The following is a 17,335-nucleotide window of genomic DNA, read 5'->3' on the forward strand; positions in this document are numbered from 1 at the left end:
AGAGAGAGAGAGAGAGAGAGAGAGAGAGAGAGAGAATCTGTGAAGTAGAACCTTTGAAGAATCACTCTGAGTACAGGAGAATCATTATACTAGAGGAGGAAAGAAGGAGGAAGGGGAGAGAAATCACCATTTCACATAGAAAGGTTCATAGGAAGGACAGTATTCAAGCTTGGAGGATGCTCACTTGGGAAAGTGGGCATCATATGAACATTACTTTCATCTGAACAGGACAAAGGAAGACTGAATACAATTGTGTATGCACACACACATACACTTATGCACACACAAAGACTGTGGTGTAGAAATATAATAAACTCAAAAGGGAAATGGAAGGGAAATATAGAAGAGAGAACAGTATAGGTAAGAGAATAGTTATGAGTAAAACAAACTCCACTATTTGAGAACATGAAGTATGAAGACTGGATTCAAAGGAAAAGACAAAGGAGTAAAATTCTAGGTTCAAGGATGGGGTTAAAAGAAGAGAATAAGGATAACTAGGAAAACCTGAATGAACATATCAAAACCAGACCAGTTTATAAAATGACAACCTTATGAAGACAAAACAACTTGGAAAATCTTTAGAACTCTGATCAATGTAGTAATAAACCATGATTCTAGAGGACTGATGACGGACTTGAGAGGTGATAGGCTCAAAATGCGGAATGAAACATACATTTTTGGACATGGTAAGTGAGAAGATTTACTTTGCTTAACTTTTTTTTTTAATGCAACTGCTTAATTATTCTTGTTCTTGTTCAATGTGGGGAGAGAAAGAAAATAGATACTTAATTAGAAACTATAAGCTTAAATTTATTATTTTTATTTAGTGGTAGCTAGGCAGTATAGTGAAAAAAGCTTTGGGCCTGGAGTCAAGAATACCTGAGTTCAAATCTAGCTTCAGACACTTACTAGTTGTGTGGCCCTGGACAAGTCACTTAAGTGACTTGGACAAGTCAGCTTTCTCAACTGTGAAATTGGGATAATAATAGCCCCTACCTCCTAGGGTTGTTGTGAGGAACAATTGAGGTAATATTTGTAAAATGCTTAGCACAATCAGTAGCACATAGTAGGCTAATAAGTGCTGTTAACATTTTATTTTCTTAAATTAAAAATAAAATAAACAAAAATATTTTGCATTGATAGTCATTAGAAATAATTGTCTATAATTTTCTTTCCCTATTTAGTTTCTCCTTGGCTTAAGTATCCAGATATTATTTGTATAAAAGAAGGATTTTGGCAAAATCTCTTCTTTTCCTATTCTGAAAATTGCTTACTTAATATTGGAATTAAATGTTATTTGAATGTTTGATAGAATTCACTTGAAAAACCATCTGGTCATGTTTTTTTCCCCCCTTTGGGAGTTCAATTGTATATTTATTTTCTAATTTTCTCTTAATTCCTGTATTTGCATTTTAAAATTTCAACTTAACTCTTTTCTTTTATCAAGAATACTTGGAAATCTTCTTTTTCATTGAAGGTCCATTTTTTCCTGTCAGAATTTACTCAGTCTTCCTCTCCTTTATAGTGATGTGTGATATAAGTTTTATGTCATCCTACCTGTGACTCCTTAGTACCTGAAACTTTTCTTCCTGGGCTACTTGAATATTTTTTTTTCTTCTGAACTGGATTTTGACTATGATATTCCTGGGAGTTTTCATTTCTTTTTCATCAGGTGACTGATGAATTCTGATCGAATAATGGTCTAATTTTTAAGGAATCTGTTACTAGATTAAGGTTTTATTCCTCCTATACCAATTCTCCTTCCAGCTCTTACATCTATTTCCTTTCCCATCCTTTCTTCTAGTGATTTCATTTTTTATTCATATGATCATTAAAATTTTTTTTTACTTATTTATTCTAGACATTCTAGTAGCACTTGCAGCAAATGATCTGATTTTTCTTGCATCTTTACTTGTAAATTTTATGGAGTTACTCTTCTCTTCTTGGTTTATGTCTTGAAGCTACCCTCACTTCATAATATTTTTCATCATTAACATTTGTAAAGCATTTTGCAGACCTCAAAGTACTATATAAATTGTAGCTATCATCATCATCATCATCATCATCATCATTATCAACGTTTCCTTGTGTACTATTTTTTCCCATCTTACTTCCTGAATTGGAATTTTGTGTTGGGACCACATTCTGTGCACTTCCGGAAAATATGGTGAGGCTTTCTATGGTACTGATTTGTATTAATTGTTGTATTTTTCAGGGGACGGCTGAGGTTTGCACATCTACATGAGGAAGTCTAACCCCAGGGCCAACCATGATCTTTACTCTGCTGGTCTTAGTCCCAAAAGCATCACCAAATAAAAATGTAGAGAGAAAAGAGAGCCCAGAACAGGGGTTTGAGAAAAACCCAAAGTTAGAAGGCTTAGTATGATCAAGTAAAAGAAACTAAGGAGTGGTCAGATTGGTAGAATCTGAAAGTAAGATTTAATCTTTTAATCTTAATAATTTCTTAATCAAGAAAGCACAGTATTATAACCCAGAGAGAAGAAATTAAGTATTTAGTAGGAGAGGGTGTTCAATAGTGCCAAATGATATCAAAAGGTCAATAAAGATGGAGTTCAAAGAAGACAATCAGACATATTAATTAGAGATCATTAGTAACTTTCAAGAGATAAATTCACTTAAGTGAGAAGTCAAGGATAAAGAGTAAGTTGAGAACCTGAGCTGCTAGAAGGATGATGGTACCGTCCATAGTAATAGGGAAGTTTGGACGAGAGAGTTTGGAAAGGAAAATGACAAAATTACAACACAACATATTTGTGTGTGTGGTACTCACTGTTTGTCACTGAAAATGAAAAATGCATATATGTGAGAAAAGGGTGAGGTTTGCTCACTTTTCATTGCCCAAGAGGGCAGAGCAAGCTGCCGTAGTCCAGAGCATCATGGTGTGGGGATACAACAGTTAGAGATGAGGTGGTTATGGAAACCTGTCTACAACTGCTCCATATGTCTGAATTGTGATAGGTTACAGCTTCAAGGGATGGAAGCACTGTGTTCCCACTGAAAACCAGTAGTGAGAGAGAGGTTATATTGGGGAAGTGTTGGTGGGGGGGGTGAGTAGTTATATTGTAAACAAATTTATATCCAGTTATGGGGAGAAGGAAGGGGCAGATATGTGATGTGACTCATCTTCCCATATTTTTATTGGTTAATCATCCACCCCTCCAGTGCACACCTCATCCCTCTACTTTGAAGAGTACATCTCTAAATTGGAAGCTGTTTCTATTTGTTCTGCCATGAGACCTTTTTTGGGGGAGGAGAAGCAAAATGTATTCAGACTCCATAGTTCTTTCTCTAGCATTTTCTAATCATGAGTCTTTTGGAATTATATCATGACATGATATATAACCAATCATTCGCCTCTTGTTTTCCTCGAAACTCTTTGGCCTCTCTTCCTTTCTACTAATGCCTAGATGCTGGAAGATGGTCCTGCTAGGACCTAGGGGTGGGGAACCTATGGCCTTGAGGCCACATGTGGCTTTCTAGGTCACTGGGTGTGGCCTTTTGACAGTCCAAGTTTTACAGACCAAATCCTTTTACTAAGGTGTTTTCAATCTCCTTGCATTGCAGATTATGGTGGTTGGTTAGCCCACAGTCTCCTTTGAGAATAATCTCTATCAGGCATGTATTTGCCTGTCCCATTTGGGTTTCCTGTACCCTTCACTTCAGTCATGAACACTTTTCTTTTACTCTTGTCTTGTGGTTCTGGGCTGTACTATTTGTGCTGTGTCTTCTACATAGGCCACACCCCTTTCCCAGTCCTCCTTTTCCTTCAAGAGGTTAGCAAATCAGTCTCTTGTGGTGCAAGGGAGCACTCAGACTGAGTCACAACTGTGAAGAGCTCAGGGTAGGTTGTGAGATTCCTAATGCTGAATGAAACTTCCCAAAATAAGAAGTTCCTTCAGCACTGACAAGTAATTATCCCAGAAAAGAAGAAAGGAAACCCAAATCATCAAAATTTATTAGTAAGAAATGAGAAATGACAATAAGGACAAAAGAATATAGACAGTTCACTCCTCACAGCTCTATGCTAATAAATTTGAGAAACTGAAAGGAATAACTTCATTCCTTTCGTTCCATCAATGATTTCATATGAAAAAACTAATCTAACAAAACAAGAAATGGACATCCCAATTAGATAAATCTCAAAAGGAGAAGTCTCAGAGCCCCTTTAATGAACTGTCTTACCAAAAACCATCAGGAAGAATTATCAAGTGACCGACAATATGGTAGTCATTGCTTTCTATACCCTTAACAGCCCAAAAACCTCCTCAGGGAAAAAAAAAAGGTGGGGTACAGGTAGGGAAGAAATGAGGCACCAGCTATGGTATAAAAACTGAAAAACTACAAAATAAAACATGGAAACAAATCTCAAGGTAAAAGCCTCATGAAATCAAATTATAGAACTTAAATGTATAAAAGTTTCATTCAGGATTAGAAAGCTCCCAAGCAGATCCCACTGAGTGCTGCTGTTGGGTTCCACACCCACTTCTGCTAAATTACTCCTCTACACTTCTAGACTAAGTGCTCCCCCACCCACCCACTCACCCACAAGTCTTGACAATGCCCCTTGTTACTGTACCAGACACTGTCTCTTTGTATTGTTACAGGTAATGTTATTGCCACTAACACCCTGTTAAGAGGGCTGCCACAGGTGCTGGCGCTGCCAGCCTGAAAACTCATTTTCCCCTCTCTATCACCTCCCAATTTTGGATCCTAGCAACACCTCCCAATGACTTTCTGAAAGGGGATGCCCTCCTGTTCCAAGTGAGAGTACTGCTACTGATCCCCTATTCTGGAACCTACACTGGGGCCCACTCCACAGTTGCCCCTTATGACCCACCTCTCACTAGAAGAGTTATAGCATAGAAGATTACAGTTCACAAGAGAGCAGACGCTATCTCTCCTTTTAAACTTTCTAAGCTGATACAGCCCCACCCAGTCCTCAGCAAATTAATTGAGGTGAATATGGCATATTTGTCCTTATCTTCAACTCCAGAAAGGCCTCTGGGCCCCTAGGGAAGATTGAATATTGTCTTTAATTTTAAATGCCTTCTCAGTGACTTTTAGCTGAGAGTCCCAATGCTGTGCATGTAGCCCAGTGGGATCTGATTAGCAAGAGCAGAGCAGACAGCAGCGTGAGCTCCAGTGAAGTGGACAATTAGCATGGGCAAAGGCTGGACCAATTTAACCTGTTGATGACTTTATTCTGGAACTGATGGAGGGTACTTTCACATTGCTGCCAGTGTACCCTCATGATCATTGAGGATCTAGCACAGAAGACCATGAAGGAGCCTGGGAGAACAACTGAGAAGTCAAGAGATTGGAAGTCACAGTGTGGACAACAAGAAGAGTTTTGTTAGGAAAGGCAGAGGGAGAGGAAGCCAGTGGATTATGACCAAGTAACAACATTTCAGAATTCTTGACCTTGGAGATGGTGCATTTGTGTGTGTCAAGATCAAGGTCATGACCATCTTTGAATGTGGCAGAGGTGAAGTGGAGGAGTGGGTCATGGGAAGTGAGTAGGCTGAGGAACTGAGTGGGTAGGAAGTTTGAGGGAGCATGGATAGGTATGTTAAGTTTTCTAGGATGAGGACAGGAGTTGGGAAAGAAAGAAAAATTGTGAGTCAGGTATTGAACTATTTGGGGAAGGAAGAATGACCTAGCAAATGTGAATTATTATGACGTGTTTGAATTTTATACACCTTTTTTGGAGGTAGCTTATTGGAGAAATTTGGAGAAGTTTATTCGAGAAATTCGAGTGTATAGTAACACAATCATTTTTTTATTCCATTTTGAAATTGGAGAGAAATTTAGTCGTTTTCCTGTCCTTGTCTTTTCACTATTTTATTTTCTATATAGTTATTTTCCATAACTATTGTATTTAGACTATGTATTAATCCTGCTGTATTTTATCTTTAAACCAGAGTATGAAGCTTTATTTTAGGTGGGTTTTTGAAAACACTTTTGAGGTTTCCCCTCCTTGTTTAGTTCATTTTTAGACTTTCAAGGTGGTTTAGTGTGACCCATGACACATACGTATGCAGCCTTTCATTTTCTTTAAATATCATATGTAGTCTTTCCTTTTATAAAAATATGGTTATATCTTTGACCTCCCTTGCCCCTCCCTGGTTGTGGTGATAACGGTTGTGGTCCATGGTTGTCTAAAAGCATTAGAAATGGCCAACAGCTCTTACAGACTTTTAATGTATCATTTTGTACTATAGTTTTGTATCACATACACTGTAAATTCCCCGAAGGTAGACAATTGGGTAAACTCTGTATCCCTCCCAGTGGAAAACAAGGAGAACAAATTGGAATTTTCTTACCCGATTTGGGAATTATTTAGTAAGTGTTTGCCTTCAGGTGGTTATAGGATAGGCTATATAGGTGTTGAAACTGTAAAGGCCATTTAAGGCTCTGAGAAGAGGTAAGCTAGATCAATTGAAAGTATAGATTTGCCCAAGGGACAATCAATCCTGGAAGAAAAAAAATCCAAGATTCGGGTAGAGGAATTGGGGAATGATGCTGGAGAAGACAGTAGAAAAAACCCTCCAGCTCCACCCTGATGTTTTGAAGGTAAAGTTCATTGTACAAGGTACGACTCTGGCTTTCTACATCATGACCCAGCAATACCAACTTCATTTGAAAATGCAGTTCTTACTACATACAAACTAGTCCTATAGAATCACATTATAAAACTTAACATGTAGGAAAGTTCCATTTAGGATTAGAACGCTCCCAAGCAGATGCCACTGAGTGCTGCTGTTGGGCTCCACAGCCACTTCTGAAAAAACAAAATTTCTTAATAGAGGGACTAGTTTTCCTCTCCGTGGTGTGTGCACCCCGGGTATTTCACTTTTTTTAAAAAGCTGAACTTTTATTAAATACTTGATCATAAAGATTGGTTAATCATCAAATTTTAATTTGAACCTAAAAGATGGCGACGTTTATTTTATAAAAGGTGGCTTTGAAAACACAAACTCTTAAAAAGATGTGAAATAAGCACTTTTTGTGGAAGACCCGAAGGGGCGCGCAGGGAGAGCCGCCGGCACACTGTGTGCGTGGGGGCGCGCGCGCGCCCTCCCGCGGCTCCTGCAGGCCTCCCCTTCCCCCGGAGCTGGTCCCCGCTAGGCAGTCTGGTAGTGGCCCGAGCTTGGGCTGCTCGGCTTTCCTGCAGCGGCCATACTGGGGGCAGCCCACACTCGCTGCGCACACACCGGCCCCGACTCTGTTCCGAGCTCCAGCGCTCGCCGGGGAAGTGACCTGCTGCGGCAGCCCTGCTCTGCGACAGGGGCCGAGGGAAGGCAGATGTTAAAGGGCACGGAAGGAAGGAGGGAGTGGGCGGCGTGAAAGCAGGAGCGTGGCCAGGAGGGGAGCGCAGAAGAGGGAGTTTCTCCTCCTCCAGCCGCAGGTAACGAGCTCCCCGGCCATGCACGCTGCATGCCTCTCCCACCCTCTTGCAGATGCGTGCAGAGCTGCCACGGGAAGCTGTGGCGGCTGGGGCCGTCTGGGCTCGCGGTCTCTTACCCACTGCCCCTGCAAGCAGTGGTTGGTGTATTCGGGTCTCCGTGACTCATCTGTGCCGTGCTCAGGTCTGTGGGGAGGCCTGGGCTGGGGCAGAGGCGGCGATCTGGCCGCGCGGCGTTTGCGGGTGGGCTTATTATCGGGCTATTTTTATTTTTTTGCGGGGGTGGGGGCCGGCGCGGAGTTGGGAGGGAAGGGACAGGTCCGGGAATGAGGTCTGCTGTGGCAAGAAGGCGGAGTAGAGGACTGAGGCGCCGATCCTAGTGGTAAAATTGCAGGTGAGGAGGGGGGATGCTGGTGGCAGGTTCCCAGTGGGGGAGCCGCGGGTGTTGGTGTGGATCGTGCAGGGAGCTTGTGGTTTTTGCGCTTTTCGAAGGCGATGGCCTGCTGCCACTGCCCCCCCAGAAGACGGCATGGCTCTAGCTGTTGTAGTGCCAAGAGACAGCTCAGAGCCGAAAAGGAAAGCGCTGCCTTTCTTCCGCACCTCCATTCTCTTACATGTTTTCCCAGTCGCTCAGGCCTCTGGGCAGGGGCTCCCGTGCCACACGGTTTGCCATCGTGTACCCAAATAGCCCATCCTTCCCCTGCTCCGCCAAATACGAGCTCCTAGAAGGCAGCGATCGTTCGGGTTTTGTCTGCTGTTATCCCCCGCTACAAGTGCAGTGCCCTGCCCACAGCACTTAGTGTTTGTGTGAAGGGCTGAACTGGGTGGCATCACACGGTTGCGAGGACGTGGCATATTGATCCACGGGAGAAGACATAACATCCGTATCGTGATAGCCACTGTCGCGGAGAGGACTCCGGAAAAATGGAGCACGCTTTGTGATAGAAAAGAGTAGATGACAGGAGATGCCTCCTATTTTAGAAAATCATTCCCGTTTTTTATGGGGGGGTCATTTCCCCTTGTGACGGATTTTTATCTGAGCTATCTGACCCACTACCTGCTCTTGCCAATACCATTCTGAACCCGATGAGCTCCTCCCATCCTTTCTTGCCTCAACTTCCTTTTCAACAGGCCAGAAAAATTGGATACAGCTATTTTGGTAAACTGCCATAGAGGTTCCTACAACCTTGGACAAGAAACCGGTAATATCTACAGATAGGTGAAGAGGGTTGCTGACGCCCAAAAAAAGTTGCTTGACAAATTCAGATTTGTTTGTTTTTTTTTTAAGTTATTATTCCAAAAAGTAAGAGAGTAGACCTAGTTTTTAACTAAGAGATGCACCTGTTGCAGCAGGCTGGCAGACTGAGCTAAACCTACTGGTGTTTTGCCAATAAAAACATGTAAAGGATATTTGAACTGGTGTGTTGCTTCCCTACTTCCCCAGCTCTTTGGGGGGATTACATGTGAATCTGGAAAACTTTCATTCATTTAAAAAGAGAACTGTCCTCTCTTATTTTAGATACTGTCAATTTTAACTATGGACCCATTAAATCAAGGTTCCTTGCTAAAACCTCAGTTTCACATTAAGCTGACCTCAAGTCTATTAGCGGTAAAGGTGTTCACAGGTTGGAAAAATCATGGTTTCTGCTCCCGAAGAGTACTGTTTGTTTATATCTTTGCTACAATGAGATTGTACTTAAATTAGTTTTTAACAGAATTACTGGTGAGTTTTGAGACTGCTGAAATACTAGCAGTTATTCCTGACTTTGTTCTTACTGAAGTACGCACAGATGAGGGGTAGTGGTGGTAAAGCACCCTGAAATGTTACCATGAGCATAGATCTACAGACCTGGCTTGAGGAATGAGCACTCATAGGATCCCTGTCTGGCCATTTCCGTCCTACCTTCACTATGTATATATGTTTGCATAGATACCACATATCTATATATAGATATCATATCAAATAGATATCTAATAGATAGATATCTACATACACATATATACACATATGTATATATACATATATATTTCAAGGGGTGGCTTTTTCTCTACCTATTTCTGCTATTTATATGTCATTCATTTTCTTTTTGGAATAAAATTATAAGGAGAGAGAGACTATGATAATAATCACCTTTTGATGATTTAATGGTTTTTAAAGCTCATTTTCTTTTGCCATCCAGCTTAGAGTAATGTTGATATTTCACTGGATCTGTATTCTCATTGGCGCTGTCACACTCTTCACTGTCTGCATCATAACCCGTCCGTGACTTTGAATCCTATGCATCTCTTGTCCATGTCTTCTATAAAGTATATGCCCAACCTGTTGGAAGCTTTCCATTTAGGTTTCTTGTCATTCTTTACCAGTGCATCCTGGCAGCTGTGCATTCCTCCATCTTGCTTCATTACTGGCCTGTTTTGTTTTCAATTCATACGTTTCGTAGATGTTAGGTTTTACTTTGGTTTTTGTGTATAATTCACCATATGATACTATACCCTATTTATCTCCATATCCACCATATGGCTCAGAGATTATGGTGTGTGTTTATTTCATGATCCACAGTCATGGAACATTATTTGGAGGAAGAGGGGGCAGTCCTGCTGTTTCTTTTCTTTATTTTTGGAGGCAGTGGGGTTAAATGACTTGTCCAGGATCACCCAGTAACTATCTGAGGCCATATTTAAACTCATGTCCTCCTGACTCCAGGGCCTGTGCTCTATCTACTGTACCACCTACGTTTCCCCCACTCCTGTTATTGTATGGGTAGAGGGAACTTTCTAGTGAGAAAACGACTTCTAACATTATGGATCAGTTATTATTCCCCAACATATTCTTAGGAAGTTGTCTAGGGGCAGTAAAAAAAAATAAGAAACTTAACCAGGGTCATGCAACCAATGTGTGTCAGAGGAAGGGCTTGGAACCTGGGTCTTCTGACTTCCAAGGAGAGTCTGCTAATCACTAAGACAGACTCTCTCTCAGTATAGCGTCTTGTAAGGTGAATGTTGGTATTTTTAAAAGAGGGAGCTCTTTTTTTTAAAGGAAACGGGTGTCATTTACAGTATGCTTTTCCAAATACGGACTAGGCAGCATGGCATGTGATGGAATAGGCTTTGGGTTGTTAATCAGAGGAGATGGGTTCAAGTAATGCCTCTGACACTGACTGTGTGACCCTGGGCAAGTCACTTAACCTGTATAATATTTACTTATCATATACTTAACCATTTCATCATCTGTAAAATGTGGGGGTAAATATGGGATATTGGACTAAATGACCTCTCAGCTACCTTGCAGGTCTAAACTTATGATCTTACTGTTCTGAATAATCTATGTTACTGTCACTTCTCTTTTATTACCCCCATATGTATGGATAATAGAGAAATGACTGAATTATACCTGGACCTTCAATTACTGTTTTCCCTGTATGCTAGAGGTAGGGGTCGAGGAAGGCTGAAAGGAGAGGAAAGGCCCAACCTAGATTCTTTTTCTTCTCCCTTTATGGTGAGGCGTCACGCTGATATGTTGTGATAGTTTTTAAAAATAATTTTGAAATAAGTTGTTTTCTCATTTACATAGAATTTATTTAAAACTAAAAATGTGTTTGGTTAAAAACTATTCTTAGAAAGAAGAATCAGGAGAATGTCATTCTGTGGGGAATAGAAATTAGAATAAACCTTCTCTTGTTTCACTCCTTGAAATGACACCAAGGATCCTTGGGTTTTCCTGTAGCTAACATATCCCTGGGCCAGTGAACATTATCCTTCTGAGAGCAGAAAGGATCCTGCTAAGTGTTCTGTGGTATAAAATGTTTCTCTTCTGAGATTTGTGAGATGAACAGACAACCATATTTACTGTAGTTGAATGTTAAACATGGTCAGCTACCGTGGTGTTTCATATCAGACTCAGAAAAGTTAATTTGTCACAGTCTCTTTAAAATTAAGCTAATTACCTTGACTGTTAATTATGAGATAGAAGTGAAATCTTAGGTGAAAGCTGATTGTAATCAAGAGTTCCAAAATAATGCAAAGATGAATTTTGTATTTTGAGACATAATTATTTAGTTTTTAGTTTAAAAAAGAAGAAATCATTGTAATCTGAGAAGCAAACATAGAAAATTAAAAAAAAAATCTAGACAAATATCAGAAAAGGACGAGAAAGATAATTAACAGTTTGGAATTTTATTGTTTTTTTCATATCATATGTAAGACCTCTCCTTTCAACAATTTATACCAACTCTTAAAGTGTAAAAACCTTGCAGCTTAAATCACCTACTCAATTACTCCTTTGCACTGATACCCATCAGGGTACATTTGGAGTGCCTCTCAATACTACACCCATCATTATTTTTGTGAGGCAGGAAAATGTGTGTTCAGCTAAGAAAGAATGAAACATATCAGTCCAGTGCTTGCCTGATGTAGAGACTTGTCTCAGACTTGTAAAACTGGTCTTACCGCTTCTCTTGCTTTGGTGGTGGAGAAAAGTTTTTCTGTGGACTTTATTTAACTTTCAGTTATTTCCCTGCCTCTCTTTTGGCTTGTTCTGTTTTTGTTTTTTTAACACAAAGAGGAGGTATAAGTTATTAAGGAAATTATCTCTTGATGGTATTGAACTTGGAAGGAATGCTGGGTGGAAAGTAACTAACAGCCTTTATTTTATTTGAAAAGCAAGCCAATTACAATGATCTTTGAGATTAGAGAATTAGCTTGTTTACTTTGTGTAGTTCTACTCTTTAGAGTTTGATTCTGTATTCATTTAAATGTACCTGGTTGGATGCCAGTGCTGGGGAGATTACCTTCTCTGCCATTTAAAAGCACTGTGTCAGTATGAATCTTGTTGACTCTGTGGTAGGAGGCCACTAGGTATAGGCTACATCGGCATTTATTCTCTCATTTTGGGTGGGGTGAAACACACAGACTGACTCACACCTGTTAAAGAGAAGCTCCTTTGACCTCAGTGCCCTTCCCCAAATTCTCCTCTCTCTCTCTCTGTTCTGTATACACAACACATGCGTATTAAATATCTGCATTTCTGTGAAATATATTTGTGTTTTCAGGAGAATGCAAGATCTCAGAGCAGGGAATGTTATGGTGGGGATTTCTTTTTTTTTCTCAATCATTTATTAAGCTCTTCCTATGAGTAAGTACCATGTACTTATGTACCACGTGCCAGAAGAAGGCTAGGAATACGGATACAAGCAGAAAGACAGTCCCTGCCCTCAGGAAGCTTACATTCTGTTGGAGGAAGACAAAGTACAGGAAGCTGAAAAGCGACGAGAGGAGATGTGGGAGAGGGGGAGGGGAAGAAATCTGGAGTGCAGTTTGGAGAGGGATGAGAGGGAGTCTCTTCAGACTCTAAAATCCTGTCATTCTGTGATGCTGTTTAGTTTTGACTATCACTAGAACCTAGCACAGAGTAGGTCTTTAATTAATGTTGGCTGGATTGGATTATGTTAGTTTTTCCAACCAAAGTCTTAGAATATTGGTTATATTCCTTTTGAAAAATACCAGTATTTCATGAAATTAGGAAGATGTGGTTGTACCCTGGGAATATGAATAACAATAACAATGATAGTTAACATTTATGCAGCATTTTTAGAACCCAAGCACTTTACAATTATTTCATTTAATCCACATAACAATCCTAGGAGGTAAGGGCTATTATTACTTCCACTTTGCAGACGAGGAAACTGAGGCAGACAGAGGTTAAATGATATGCCCAGGGTCAGCCAACTAGAATCTTGTGGCTGGATTTGAACTCAGGTCTTCCTGACTCCAGGTCCAGCACTCTATCTTCTACACCAGCTAGCTGAGCAGGTTTTTTTGGTTCTTAAAATGTTATATATTTCCATTCTGTGTCCTCTGAATACTTTATTTAGCCAGTCAATAAACATTCATAAAAAGCTATGTGCCAGGCACTGGGCCTACACAGAAAGGTAAAACACAATCCTTGTTCTCAAGGAGCTTACTTTCCAGATAAACGACAAGGTAAATGCAAGATATACACACATACACACATGCACAATAGATGGAAAATACCCTGAGAAGGGAAAGTCTTAGTAACTGGGAGAGCGGAAGGGGCAGGGACAGGAAGGCCTCCAGGACACTAAACCGAGGAGGCGAGGGGGTAGAACATTCCAAGTAGGGGGGACAGCTCATGCAAAGGTACGGGAACGTGACAGATTGTTTAGCTTGAGTAACTACACATAGGCCAGCATGGCTGGAATATAGAATTTGTGGAGGAGAAGAAAGTTTAAGAAGACTGGAATGATAGAAGGAGTTAAGCCATTCAATGGACATTCAATCAGGAAGATCTGAGTTCAAATTCTTTCTCAAGACTTTTAGTAGCTGTGTAACTCTGAGCAAATCACTTAATCTATGTGTTTCAATTTTCTCATCTGCAAAAAGGGAATAATAATTCATCCACCACAAGATTGGTTTGAAGATCAAATTAATTAACATATGGAAAGTGCTTTTCAAACATAAAGGTCAGATAAATGCTTGTTAGTATGATTAGGAAAGAGCTGGATTAGGAAGATATCGATATGTCAAACAGGAGTTTCTCTTTGATCCTGGAGGTACTAGTGAAATCCATTGAGCAGGGAGACGACATGGGCAAACTATGCTTTAGAAAAAATCGCTTTGGCAGCCTCGTGGAGGATAGAGTGGAGTGAAAAGAGACTTGAAAGAGGAACACTGATTAGAAAGCTATCGGTCCATAGAGAGAGGGGATGAGGGCTGAAACGCAGTTGTGGCTCTGTGATGGAGAGAAGGCAACTTATAGGACAGATACTTTAGAGGTAGAAACGACAAGACTCAGCAACATTTTGGATTATGTCAGGTGGATGGAGGAGTGGAGCATGACACTGAAGTTGCAATTCTGGTGCTGGAAGGTGGGTACTTTATCAATGAACAATGTCTAGGGCCCCAGAGAAGTGAAAAAAGAGGAGGAACGAGAAAAGGCTTTGGCCATTAAGAAATCACTTGTAACTTTCCAGTCAGATATCTTATGATGAGGTCTGAAGCGAGATTGCAGAGGGTTTAGAGGAACATGAGAAAAGAGGAAGTGGCTTTGGCTTTCTGAATTAAGATAGGCAACAAAGGGGAGGAGGGATGAAGGATGAATACAGAGTTTAAATACTGTTGCTGCAGACATAAAAAACGGTTACTTTTAACCACTTAAATTTGTATCTTTTAACTTTTTGAAAGACCCTCATAGTTCAAGTCCAACCCAGTGGAAAAAATGGAATTAAAAAAATGTTTTATTGAGGCCTTTTCATGTTTACCGTAGTTATTTCTGGGGAAAATTTGATCTTTCATTCCTTCTGACCCCCAAAACAAGAGGTCAAGTGAGAGAGTTGGCCAACACTAATTGTTGCAAAACCTGTCAGTTTGGACTTAGCAGGGATGCAGAAGATAGAAAATGTGGTTCCTTAACTAACCACAGGGATCTTATATTCTTGGAATAGAGACTAGACATAAACACATAAGGTTTTAAATGACCATAATAATATGTCACGACACAAGGGAATATAATGCATTACCAGAAATTAAGATAAACGATGTCAGGGCACTTAGTAAAGATAAGAGTTCCTAAGGACACACATTGGCTAAATTTCAAATGATAAAAAGAAAATATCTTTAATCAGTAAGCATTTACAAATACTTGTGCTAGGTGCCAAGGACCCAAGGACAAAAATGAAATTGTTCCTGTCATCAAGAAGCTTACTCTAAGTAAACGACATGTACTCGTATAAGTATAGTGGAAAGCATTTAGGACTTGAGTCAGGAAGGCTTAGGTTTGATTTCTGTCTCAGACACTTGCTAGTCTCAGGCACAACCTCTTTAGGCTTCAGTTTTCTAATTTTACAAATGAGGAAGTTGTGCTTGATTATTTCCAAGTTCCTCCAACTCTAAACCTATTATTTATTCTATTATCTTTTAAAATGTTTTATTTATTTATTTTTAGTTTTCAACATTCACTTCCATGTTTTAAATTTTCTCCACCTCCCTCCCATCCCCTCTCCCCCTCCCCAAGACAGTGTGCAATCTGATATAAGCTCTATGTATACATTCTTATTAATCATATGTCCACATTAGTTATGTTGCATAGAAGAATTAGAACGAATGGGAGATATCATGAAAAAGAAAAAATAAAACAAAAAGAGAGAACAAGTAGTAAGCTTTGATATGAATTCAGGATTCATATTTCTTCTCTAGATGTGGATGGAATTTTCCATGATGAGTCTTTTGGGGTTATTTTAGGTCTATGCATTGCTGAGAAGAGCTAAGTATCAAAGTCAGTCATTGCACACTGTGACTATTACTGTGTACAGTGTTCTCTTGGTTCTGCTCACTTCAGCATCAGTTCATATAAGACTTTCCAGGTTTTTTCCGAAGTCCAGCAGCTCATCATTTCTTATAATACAATAGTATTCCATGACATTCATATACCACAACTTGTTCAACCATTCCCCAATAGATAGACATCCTCTCCATTTCCAGTTCTTGGCCACCACAAAAAGAGCTGCTATAAAATATTTTTGTATGTGTAGATCCTTTTCCCATTTGTATGATCTCTTAGGGATCAGCTCTAGAATTGGTATTGCTAGGTCAAAATGTATATACATTTTTTTTATAGCCCTTTAGGTGTAGTTCCAAATTGTTCTCCAGAATAGTTGGACCAGTTCACAACTCCACCAGCAATGCATTAGTGTTCCAATTTTCCCACATCTTCTCCAGGATTTATAATTTTCCTGTTTTGTCATGTTACCCAATCTGATAGGTATAATGTGGTACCTCAGAGTTGTTTTGATTTGCATTCCTCTAATCAATAGTGATTTAGAGCATTTTTTCATATGACTATAGAGAGATTTAATTTCTTCATATGAAAACTGCCTGTTTATATCCTTTGACCAGTTATTATTCTATTATCTTTTAAGTATGCATAGAATATATATAAAATATGTAATTTTGGTTTGAGGAGATAGGCTCTTGCATTGGGAAGATTCAGGAAAGGGCTTAAGTATGAAAAAGCACTTGAGCTAAACTTTGAAAGAAGCTAGAATTGGAGGTAAAGAAGGAATACAGTCTAGAATGGGAGACAGCATATGCAAAGGGACAGAGATGGAAGATGGAAATAGGCCAGTTTGGCCGACCATAGCATAGAGTTTATGAAGGAAGAAGGTAATGTGTAATAAATCTGGAAAGACAGGCTAGAGCCAAATGGTGAATGCTAATAAACAATGATAAATACTTACTAATCACCAACATTTATATAGTGCTTTAAAGTTTGCTTTGTATTTATTTCCCATATTTGGGTTTCATTTTGAAATAATAATTTCTCACTAAGTACTCAAGATGTGGTCTGACTAGGGCTAAGAACAGAGGGAATATCACTTTCTCACTACTGAAAACTACACTTCTTAGGGGTGGTTAGGTGGTGCAGTGAATAGAGTCACTTAGCCCCACTTACCCAAGGTCACACGGCTAGTAAGTGTTAAGTGTCTGAGGCTGGATTTGAACTCAGGTCCTCCTGACTCCAGGGCCAGTGCTCTATTCACTGCACCACCTAGCTGCCCCCTGTTCTTCTCTTAATGCATCCAAAGTTCACCTCAGTTTTCTTTTGGTTGGCAGATCACACATTGCTGATTTATATGTAGATTGCATTCCATTAACCTTCCCTTCCCTTCTCTCCACTCCAACCCTGATCTTTTTCAGCCAAATTGCTTTCTAACCATGCGTCTCCATCTTGTGGGGTTGATTTTCTTGAACATAAGCATAATATTTAAAATTTAACTCCATTGAATTTCATCCTTCAATCCAGTGCTGCAACCCGTGTGTGTGTGTGCACACGTGTGTGCGCCCGTGCACGCCAGCGCGTGTGGGGAGAGGGGTACTTTGGCCTGATCCCAAGAA

At 40.0% G+C, this 17,335-nt stretch overlaps 1 protein-coding gene across 20 annotated transcripts in view; it reads left to right on the plus strand.

Moving 5' to 3' along the window:
- Positions 1 to 7,098: 7,098 nt before the first annotated feature.
- SEMA4D (semaphorin 4D) overlaps positions 7,099 to 17,335 on the plus strand; it is a 191,849-nt gene continuing 181,612 nt past the window's right edge. For 6 of the 20 annotated variants that reach the window (XM_069087782.1, XM_069087790.1, XM_069087792.1 and 3 more), the window contains exon 1: positions 7,101 to 7,429. The gene's annotated coding sequence lies outside the window, so the exon portion shown is untranslated. The other 14 variants (XM_069087798.1, XM_069087797.1, XM_069087800.1 and 11 more) reach the window with 8 other exon arrangements.

The sequence above is a fragment of the Petaurus breviceps genome, unplaced genomic scaffold, assembly GCF_028583685.1.
Source record: "Petaurus breviceps papuanus isolate PSGF00001 unplaced genomic scaffold, PetGlider_PUasm1.0 183, whole genome shotgun sequence".
NCBI lineage: Eukaryota > Metazoa > Chordata > Mammalia > Diprotodontia > Petauridae > Petaurus > Petaurus breviceps.